A 10,330-nucleotide genomic window follows, 5' to 3' on the forward strand; every position below is an offset into this window, starting at 1 on the left:
TGGTCATCTAGACGTCGTTCTTTCGACTGAAATGACTACCTTTACAAAAACGACTTGTAACTTATTTTTCCGACTAGAAACCTATACTTTTTTTGTTTAGATTCATAAAATAGAGTTCAATATGAAACCATAGCAATTTGATTCACTCAAAACGGATTTAAAATGAAGAAGTTATGGGTAAAACAAGATTGGATAATTTTTCTCATTTTAGCTACGTGAAAATTGGTAACAAATCTATTCCAACCATAACTTAATCAACTTGTATTATATATTATGTAATCTTGAGATACCATAGACACGTATACAATGTTTCGACCTATCATGTCGACACATCTATATATATTTCGGAACAACCATAGACACTCTATATGTGAATGTTGGAGTTAGCTATACAGGGTTGAGGTTGATTCCAAAATATATATAGTTTGAGTTGTGATCAATACTGAGATACGTATACACTGGGTCGTGGATTGATTCAAGATAATATTTATCGATTTATTTCTGTACATCTAACTGTGGACAACTAGTTGTAGGTTACTAACGAGGACAGCTGACTTAATAAACTTAAAACATCAAAATATATTAAAAGTGTTGTAAATATATTTTGAACATACTTTGATATATATGTATATATTGTTATAGGTTCGTGAATCAACCAGTGGCCAAGTCTTACTTCCCGACGAAGTAAAAATCTGTGAAAGTGAGTTATAGTCCCACTTTTAAAATCTAATATTTTTGGGATGAGAATACATGCAGGTTTTATAAATGATTTACAAAATAGACACAAGTACGTGAAACTACATTCTATGGTTGAATTATCGAAATCGAATATGCCCCTTTTTATTAAGTCTGGTAATCTAAGAATTAGGGAACAGACACCCTAATTGACGCGAATCCTAAAGATAGATCTATTGGGCCTAACAAACCCCATCCAAAGTACCGGATGCTTTAGTACTTCGAAATTTATATCATATCCGAAGGGTGTCCCGGAATGATGGGGATATTCTTATATATGCATCTTGTTATTTTCGGTTACCAGGTGTTCACCATATGAATGATTTTTATCTCTATGTATGGGATGTGTATTGAAATATGAAATCTTGTGGTCTATTGTTACGATTTGATATATATAGGTTAAACCTATAACTCACCAACATTTTTGTTGACGTTTTAAGCATGTTTATTCTCAGGTGATTATTAAGAGCTTCCGCTGTCGCATACTTAAATAAGGACAAGATTTGGAGTCCATGCTTGTATGATATTGTGTAAAAACTGCATTCAAGAAACTTATTTTGTTGTAACATATTTGTATTGTAAACCATTATGTAATGGTCGTGTGTAAACAGGATATTTTAGATTATCATTATTTGATAATCTACGTAAAGCTTTTTAAACCTTTATTGATGAAATAAAGGTTATGGTTTGTTTAAAAATGAATGCAGTCTTTGAAAAACGTCTCATATAGAGGTCAAAACCTCGCAACGAAATCAATTAATATGGAACGTTTTTAATCAATAAGAACGGGACATTTCAGAACATTACTAATCCGTAAGCATAACATGCTTCTTTATGTTGCATGTTAGCCGCTTTTTCTAAATCACGAAGTCCAATATTCGGATATATTGAGTCAAAATAATTTCTTAACCCATTGCGTAAAATAGCATTTGGATTCTGTAACAACCCAAACCAACCCGCGATTAAACCGTGTAAAATTACCAACAAAAAAAAAATTGCTGAACTGCCACCTGGCGCGGCGCGCCATATAGGCTGCGCGGCGCGCCAAACCTGACTGTCCGGAAAGTCCTTAAATGCGAAAATGTTTGACTAGTTCCCGACATATTTAGGCGTAACGCTTTTAACCCCATGTTCCATATATAAAAACTAGCACGTTCTATTAATAAAATTATGTTTACGAAGCGGGGCCCACATTGACCCAAATTACCCCTTAAGTACCAAAATACAATTTTCGACCATACGACTTTTAATACAAAACAAAGCCGAGCATGGCGATTGGGGATACGCTACCCAATCCTAATAAATCCAAAAGCAAGCCTTCTACGCAAATTATGCAAGTCCTCTAATCCTCGCGCTTACCCGAGCCACCATCCGCATGCAATCTATAAAAAGAGTCAACAACGAGAGGGTAAGCTAACGCTTAGTGAATGATAATATACTACATACATATATATGTATAAAATGGACACGCCACAAAACAACAATTACCGCATACCGAGGCATCCATATATAAAGCACTACACTAAGCATACCGTACGATCTCTAAGCAACGAGCTAAAGATACAACAACAATATAAGTTCACCAACGACGATGTGAACAACGCCAAATAGCTACACCCGGAGGGTTAGCTACAACACAACAATACATTAATATATAACAATATAAACGAACAAGGTTAACACCTTAACCCAATACCGAGAACCAAGTACCACAATGAAGATTGGCCGAACTACACGAGCCTTAGTAATCCGAAACCACACGAGATTACTATCTTCACAACATCGAGGTTGGCCGAACTACACGAGCCTTAGTAATCCGAAACCACACGAGATTACTACCTCAATAAGATGACCGAACTACACGAGTCACCATGAATCCGAACTACACGAGATTCATTTGATAAGATGACCGAAACCACACGCGTCATCGTGAATCCGAAACCACACGCGATTCACATCTCCAACTCAAACCCACGGTCACGGGATTATAAAATCCACCACATCGGGGCTACAACATCCAAATCACAATCACGTGTGATAATGTACACACGAACGTGTACTTCGCCAAAGATGGTCAACCAAATGCACAACCGTGCCAATTGGACTTATACAAAAGTCCATCAAGTCCACCTACATGTGAAGTGAGCTCTATAGCCGAGAATCACTCCACCCGACCCGCACCCATCCTACACATACATATGTACATAGGATAATATCACTCACCTTGAAGTCTTGAAGAGTGCTTCCAAGTAATCCGCAACTCGCCAATGGAAAGTACCTATTCCATTATCACAATTACAACAATACACTTAGAGTGGATTCACAATTCAACCCAATTCAACCATTAGTGCAATTTCGACCCAAATGCACTTCCAAGCACAAACCGTGCCCAAACTAACCCATAATCACTAACACAAGTGAGAATGGTCCCAATATGTCAATTAAACTCGAACTCAAGTGTTAAACACGTGTCATACCCATTTTGACACTTAAACCCTAATTTTGACCCATAAAGGTCAAAATCTCATCCTTTACAAGTTTTGACACCTAAACACATTTAACTCGGTTCTATACTTCAACTTAATCCATTTTAAGTTTATAAACATCATTAAATCGCCAATTGGGTCATAATTACCACCGAACCCTAATTTGACCCAAAGTCACAATTAGTCAACCATAATACCCTAAATGGGTTCCAATACTTCAATAATCACTATACCTAGTGATTAAACTCCAAACCAAAGCCTAATCAAGGCCAAATCGTCATCCAACCCAAAACCCGCCAAGTGACAAGAATAACTAGTCACCATAAACCCATTTCATCACCTAAAAGGGTTACACAACAATTTAACTCAAAACCCTAACTTGAATATCAAATCAAATAAATGAAATTCGGAGTTTGAGCTTACCAATACCACCACAACGTAGCTAGGAACGAAAGGAACAACTTTAAAACCCGAGACTTTGAACGATTCGAGCTTCTTCTTCACCAAAACCTCAAATCTCTCTCTAAGCCTCTCTCTCTCTAAGAATGGATGAAGATGATGAGTGGATGTGAATGGGATCCAAAACTGATCCAAACTAGCTCATAAGCCTCACAAATCCGGCCCCATGTGATTTTACCCTTTTACCCCTCATTAAAGCAATTAAAAATAAAGAGGGTTCTGTCAGCAGCAATCGGCGCGGCGCGCCCCAACCCTGCGCGGCGCGCAACACAGCTGAACCAGATTCCTTTGCATATTAATTCCATATAAATATTAAACGAAGCCCGATCTCATATGTCTTTTATAAACAAGTATACAAAATAAATATTCGGGTCTTACAACTCTCCCCCACTTAAACTCGATCACGTCCTCGTGATCCTCGTCACTTAACCAAACGGACCCCACTTACGGTCCTAAACATAAGTTCCAACCCGACTTTCCTAGGCAACTATTCTCATTGAAGCACCTTTAACACTAAAATCGTCATCCGCGATTTTCTCAAATCCACAATCCGAGCACTAAAACCATGCTCCTTCCCTAACATCGGGAAAACTCAACCAATCTCGTATCGAGATATAAATCCCTTAGCGTACTATTACCGAGTACAATGCTAAAAGCACCCAAGTCCCAACCTAAGGTCAACAACCCGAACCGATGAAGACCGATCCAAACGAATCCTTACGGATAACACCACTCAATAGACATCCCTTGTAGTGCGCAATACGACCAATACGCAACTACCGTAACATCATAATCCAACGGTTAAAAACCGATGGCGCCCAAACGACTATGGAAACGCAAATCCCAAGGTGTACGAAATCAACCATCGTCACACCCGTAACCAACATGTGAGCGAAACACGGCTATCGCATCACTAATCTCACCACATGGTCCTCACGACCCCACCATCGGTGTATAAAACAACCGACAGATCACACAACACGAAGGCTGGCCGAAAACACACGCGCCTTAGTGAATCCGAACTACACGCGACTCACTACCTTCACCACAACACAATCGGGAATGACCGAACTACACGCGCCATAGTGAATCCGAACTACACGAGAGTCACTATCCCAGAGGAATGACCGAACTACACGAGTCATTTGTGAATCCGAACTACACGAGACTCACTCCTCAATACAATGACCGAAACCACACGAGTCATTTGTGAATCCGAACTACACGAGATTCACTTCCACAACATCGAGGTTGGCCGAACTACACGAGCCTTAGTAATCCGAAACCACACGAGATTACTACCTCAATAAGATGACCGAACTACACGAGTCACCATGAATCCGAACTACACGAGATTCATTTTGATAAGATGACCGAACTACACGCGTCATCGTGAATCCGAAACCACACGCGATTCACAATCTCAACATAGGAATGGTACTCGCATTTCCCACCGGTACTCGCATTTCCCGATAGTGTTACACCATACCGACATAACACTACTCCCTTGATGAAGTCAGCGGACCCCGAAGGTCATGCTCCACCAATCACAACACCGGATGAAGTCAGCGGACCCGAAGATCATGCTTCACCGATATAACACCACGCTCATGATGAAGTCAGCGGACCCCGAAGGTCATGCTCCACCAATCACGTATTCCCATGATGAAGTCAGCGGACCCTAAAGATCATGCTTCATCAAACAACCATACCATAATCGAGCAAGAACCACCTATACCAAACATAGGTACCAAACAATAATTCTCCTCAAGAGAACCCGACACACACCTCCCTCAACCGGAGGATTTCACCTTGCTCGCCAAACACGCCCATTATCCCTCAACGAGATTTACCACATTACCACCTTGGTGATAATTCAAATCCAAAATCATAAGTACAATCTATCCAAAATTGTACTCTACCACAAATCGACCCAACCAGGTCTCGACAACACTTTCCGGATCTACCAAAAGCATCATCCGAAATCTCACACTAAAACTTCCTCATGCGGGAGTGTAACTCCCCCACTTAGAACCACGTTCCATATCCACGACTCGTACAACCGTACAATGCTACCACAGGTAGACTTTACCAACAATTTGGGCTCACACGACCCATTACCACATCTTGCTCCAACCTTGAGCACACGAAGGATTTTAACCAACCCTTAAACACTTTGTACGAAAAGTGTACCGCAACACAATCGGAGTCGAACACCACGCTAGTAGGTATAAAAGAGGCACCTAATGTCGCGTCATAAAGACTCCATTACCAACACACATCGAGATTTAAAACACTTGATCTCAAGGGTTCCCACCAACCGACGAACCTCATGATTCGTCACTTCAACATTAAAGCGAACACGCGCTTAACAACCAAACACCAAAACCATTTCCGTGGCTTGGTAGAAACGTTTCCCAAATACCAAGGAATGCTTGGTTGCACCAAGTCTTACGCCCTTCGCCCGTCAATCAAACATCAACATAGGGTACTTCCATTAGGAACGTCACCCATAGCATAACATGCACAACAAAGGCACGCAACTCAAACTCAAACGGCATTTAATAAATAATCAAAAGACATATTTATCAAAATTAAACGTACCTTAACGTCTCCTGGCCGCACCCGTCCCCGCTAACTTGGGACATTCCGACTTACGATGTCCTTCTTTTTGGCAATTGAAGCACACCATACCATCACCCTTTGGTACCGAACATTCCCAAGACTTGTGACCCCTCACGCCACAATTGTAACATCTAGCCGCACTAGAATCCGACATACCCGCTCGCGTACCACCCGTGCTCACACTCGGACCCTTAGCCCTCTTACTCGGAGCACCATAAGAAACGACCCTTCGCTCACTTAAAGGTTCACCCTTTTTCGATCGTGAATACGACTCGAAACCTCTAGCCAAGTCGAATAATTCCGAAAACGATTTCGCTTGACCCCGGCTAATTTTACTCTTCAAGTCATCATTCAAGGTCCGATAGAAATCTCCCATCAACAAACGATCATTCCCCAAATACTCCGGACAAAAACGAGCCTTCGCCATAAAGGTCGTCTTGAGAGTACTCAAATCCATAGATCCTTGTCGCAAATTTCGCAACTCATTACGCAATTCCCACAAATCGGCCGAAGTTCGGAACTCCTCGAAGAATTCCTCCTTAAAGTCGTCCCACGATAAAGCCATAAACGTCTCGCCACCGACAAGATCAATCTTACCATCCAACCAATCCCTTGCCCTACCCCGCAACAAACTCGTAGCGAGTCTCGTCTTTCTCTCGGGCGGGCAATCAATAGTACAGAAACACCCTTCGACGTCCGAAATCCAAGTTGTGCTTACCAAAGGATCCGGCTTTCCGTCATACATCGGGGGTTTAGTCCTCATGAAGCTCTTAAGATAACGCTCCATTTCACCACTACTTTGAAGTTCGGAATACCTCCTTTCCATTCTTTCTTCTAACGCACCCATTTGCTCCGCAACGGCGGCCGCAACTCTAGTATTAAACTCCTCGTCATTCGTCTCGATCTCGTTTCGCGTCGCCATTCTAAAGAATGCAAAACGATTAGTCCACGAACGTGTAAAACCGTACGCACGACACAGCCCCATCTTGCTAAACACTCATCGTACATCACTTGTTAGACACGATTTGCACCCGTAATAAGGTTTGCAAGTTCTTATTACGCACACATGCCGCATCGACTCGTTAGTACAACGACCGTCTCGCTCGATGATATACACAAACACAACCAAAATTCTACGCGGTACAAGACACGCGAGAATTATTATCACAACACAACAACATATTAATAATATCCGCATTACTAATATAAACGTTAGTCAACCTATAGCCAAGGCACTAACCAAACCCATTCCGACCTATAATCCTACAAGTCCCGCAACAATTTAAGCACACACAAGTCTAAGTCTAGGCACCTATCTCAAGTCACCTAAATCCCTTAGACCATGCTCTGATACCACTTGTAACAACCCAAACCAACCCGCGATTAAACCGTGTAAAATTACCAACAAAAAAAAAAATTGCTGAACTGCCACCTGGCGCGGCGCGCCATATAGGCTGCGCGGCGCGCCAAACCTGACTGTCCGGAAAGTCCTTAAATGCGAAAATGTTTGACTAGTTCCTGACATATTTAGGCGTAACTCTTTTAACCCCATGTTCCATATATAAAAACTAGCACGTTCTATTAATAAAATTATGTTTACGAAGCGGGGCCCACATTGACCCAAATTACCCCTTAAGTACCAAAATACAATTTTCGACCATACGACTTTTAATACAAAACAAAGCCGAGCATGGCGATTGGGGATACGCTACCCAATCCTAATAAATCCAAAAGCAAGCCTTCTACGCAAATTATGCAAGTCCTCTAATCCTCGCGCTTACCCGAGCCACCATCCGCATGCAATCTATAAAAAGAGTCAACAACGAGAGGGTAAGCTAACGCTTAGTGAATGATAATATACTACATACATATATATGTATAAAATGGACACGCCACAAAACAACAATTACCGCATACCGAGGCATCCATATATAAAGCACTACACTAAGCATACCGTACGATCTCTAAGCAACGAGCTAAAGATACAACAACAATATAAGTTCACCAACGACGATGTGAACAACGCCAAATAGCTACACCCGGAGGGTTAGCTACAACACAACAATACATTAATATATAACAATATAAACGAACAATGTTAACACCTTAACCCAATACCGAGAACCAAGTACCACAATGAAGATTGGCCAAACTACACGAGCCTTAGTAATCCGAAACCACACGAGATTACTATCTTCACAACATCGAGGTTGGCCGAACTACACGAGCCTTAGTAATCCGAAACCACACGAGATTACTACCTCAATAAGATGACCGAACTACACGAGTCACCATGAATCCGAACTACACGAGATTCATTTGATAAGATGACCGAAACCACACGCGTCATCGTGAATCCGAAACCACACGCGATTCACATCTCCAACTCAAACCCACGGTCACGGGATTATAAAATCCACCACATCGGGGCTACAACATCCAAATCACAATCACGTGTGATAATGTACACACGAACGTGTACTTCGCCAAAGATGGTCAACCAAACGCACAACCGTGCCAATTGGACTTATACAAAAGTCCATCAAGTCCACCTACATGTGAAGTGACCTCTATAGCCGAGAATCACTCCACCCGACCCGCACCCATCCTACACATACATATGTACATAGGATAATATCACTCACCTTGAAGTCTTGAAGAGTGCTTCCAAGTAATCCGCAACTCGCCAATGGAAAGTACCTATTCCATTATCACAATTACAACAATACACTTAGAGTGGATTCACAATTCAACCCAATTCAACCATTAGTGCAATTTCGACCCAAATGCACTTCCAAGCACAAACCGTGCCCAAACTAACCCATAATCACTAACACAAGTGAGAATGGTCCCAATATGTCAATTAAACTCGAACTCAAGTGTTAAACACGTGTCATACCCATTTTGACACTTAAACCCTAATTTTGACCCATAAAGGTCAAAATCTCATCCTTTACAAGTTTTGACACCTAAACACATTTAACTCGGTTCTATACTTCAACTTAATCCATTTTAAGTTTATAAACATCATTAAATCGCCAATTGGGTCATAATTACCACCGAACCCTAATTTGACCCAAAGTCACAATTAGTCAACCATAATACCCTAAATGGGTTCCAAATCGTCATCCAACCCAAAACCCGCCAAGTGACAAGAATAACTAGTCACCATAAACCCATTTCATCACCTAAAAGGGTTACACAACAATTTAACTCAAAACCCTAACTTGAATATCAAATCAAATAAATGAAATTCGGAGTTTGAGCTTACCAATACCACCACAACGTAGCTAGGAACGAAAGGAACAACTTTAAAACCCGAGACTTTGAACGATTCGAGCTTCTTCTTCACCAAAACCTCAAATCTCTCTCTAAGCCTCTCTCTCTCTCTCTCTCTCTCTCTCTAAGAATGGATGAAGATGATGAGTGGATGTGAATGGGATCCAAAACTGATCCAAACTAGCTCATAAGCCTCACAAATCCGGCCCCATGTGATTTTACCCTTTTACCCCTCATTAAAGCAATTAAAAATAAAGAGGGTTCTGTCAGCAGCAATCGGCGCGGCGCGCCCCAACCCTGCGCGGCGCGCAACACAGCTGAACCAGATTCCTTTGCATATTAATTCCATATAAATATTAAACGAAGCCCGATCTCATATGTCTTTTATAAACAAGTATACAAAATAAATATTCGGGTCTTACAGATTCCCCGCAATATATGCGTCAAAGTAAACACATCGTAACTTATGGATTTCCCAATGTGATATCCCCCATCTTTCGAACGAAAGCCTTTTATAAACCAAGGCATTCTTGGAACGTTCTTCGAATGTCTTACAAACTGATCTCGCCTTAAATAGTTGTGCCGAAGAATTCTGACCGACTCTAGACAAGATTTCATCAATCATGTCTCCGGGTAGGTCTCTTAAAATATTGGGTTGTCTATCCATTTTGTGTTTTTATACTGTAAAATAGACAAGAGTTAGATTCATAAAAAAAAAATACTTATTAATACAAGCAATTTTTACA

The sequence above is a fragment of the Rutidosis leptorrhynchoides genome, chromosome 1, assembly GCF_046630445.1.
Source record: "Rutidosis leptorrhynchoides isolate AG116_Rl617_1_P2 chromosome 1, CSIRO_AGI_Rlap_v1, whole genome shotgun sequence".
NCBI lineage: Eukaryota > Viridiplantae > Streptophyta > Magnoliopsida > Asterales > Asteraceae > Rutidosis > Rutidosis leptorrhynchoides.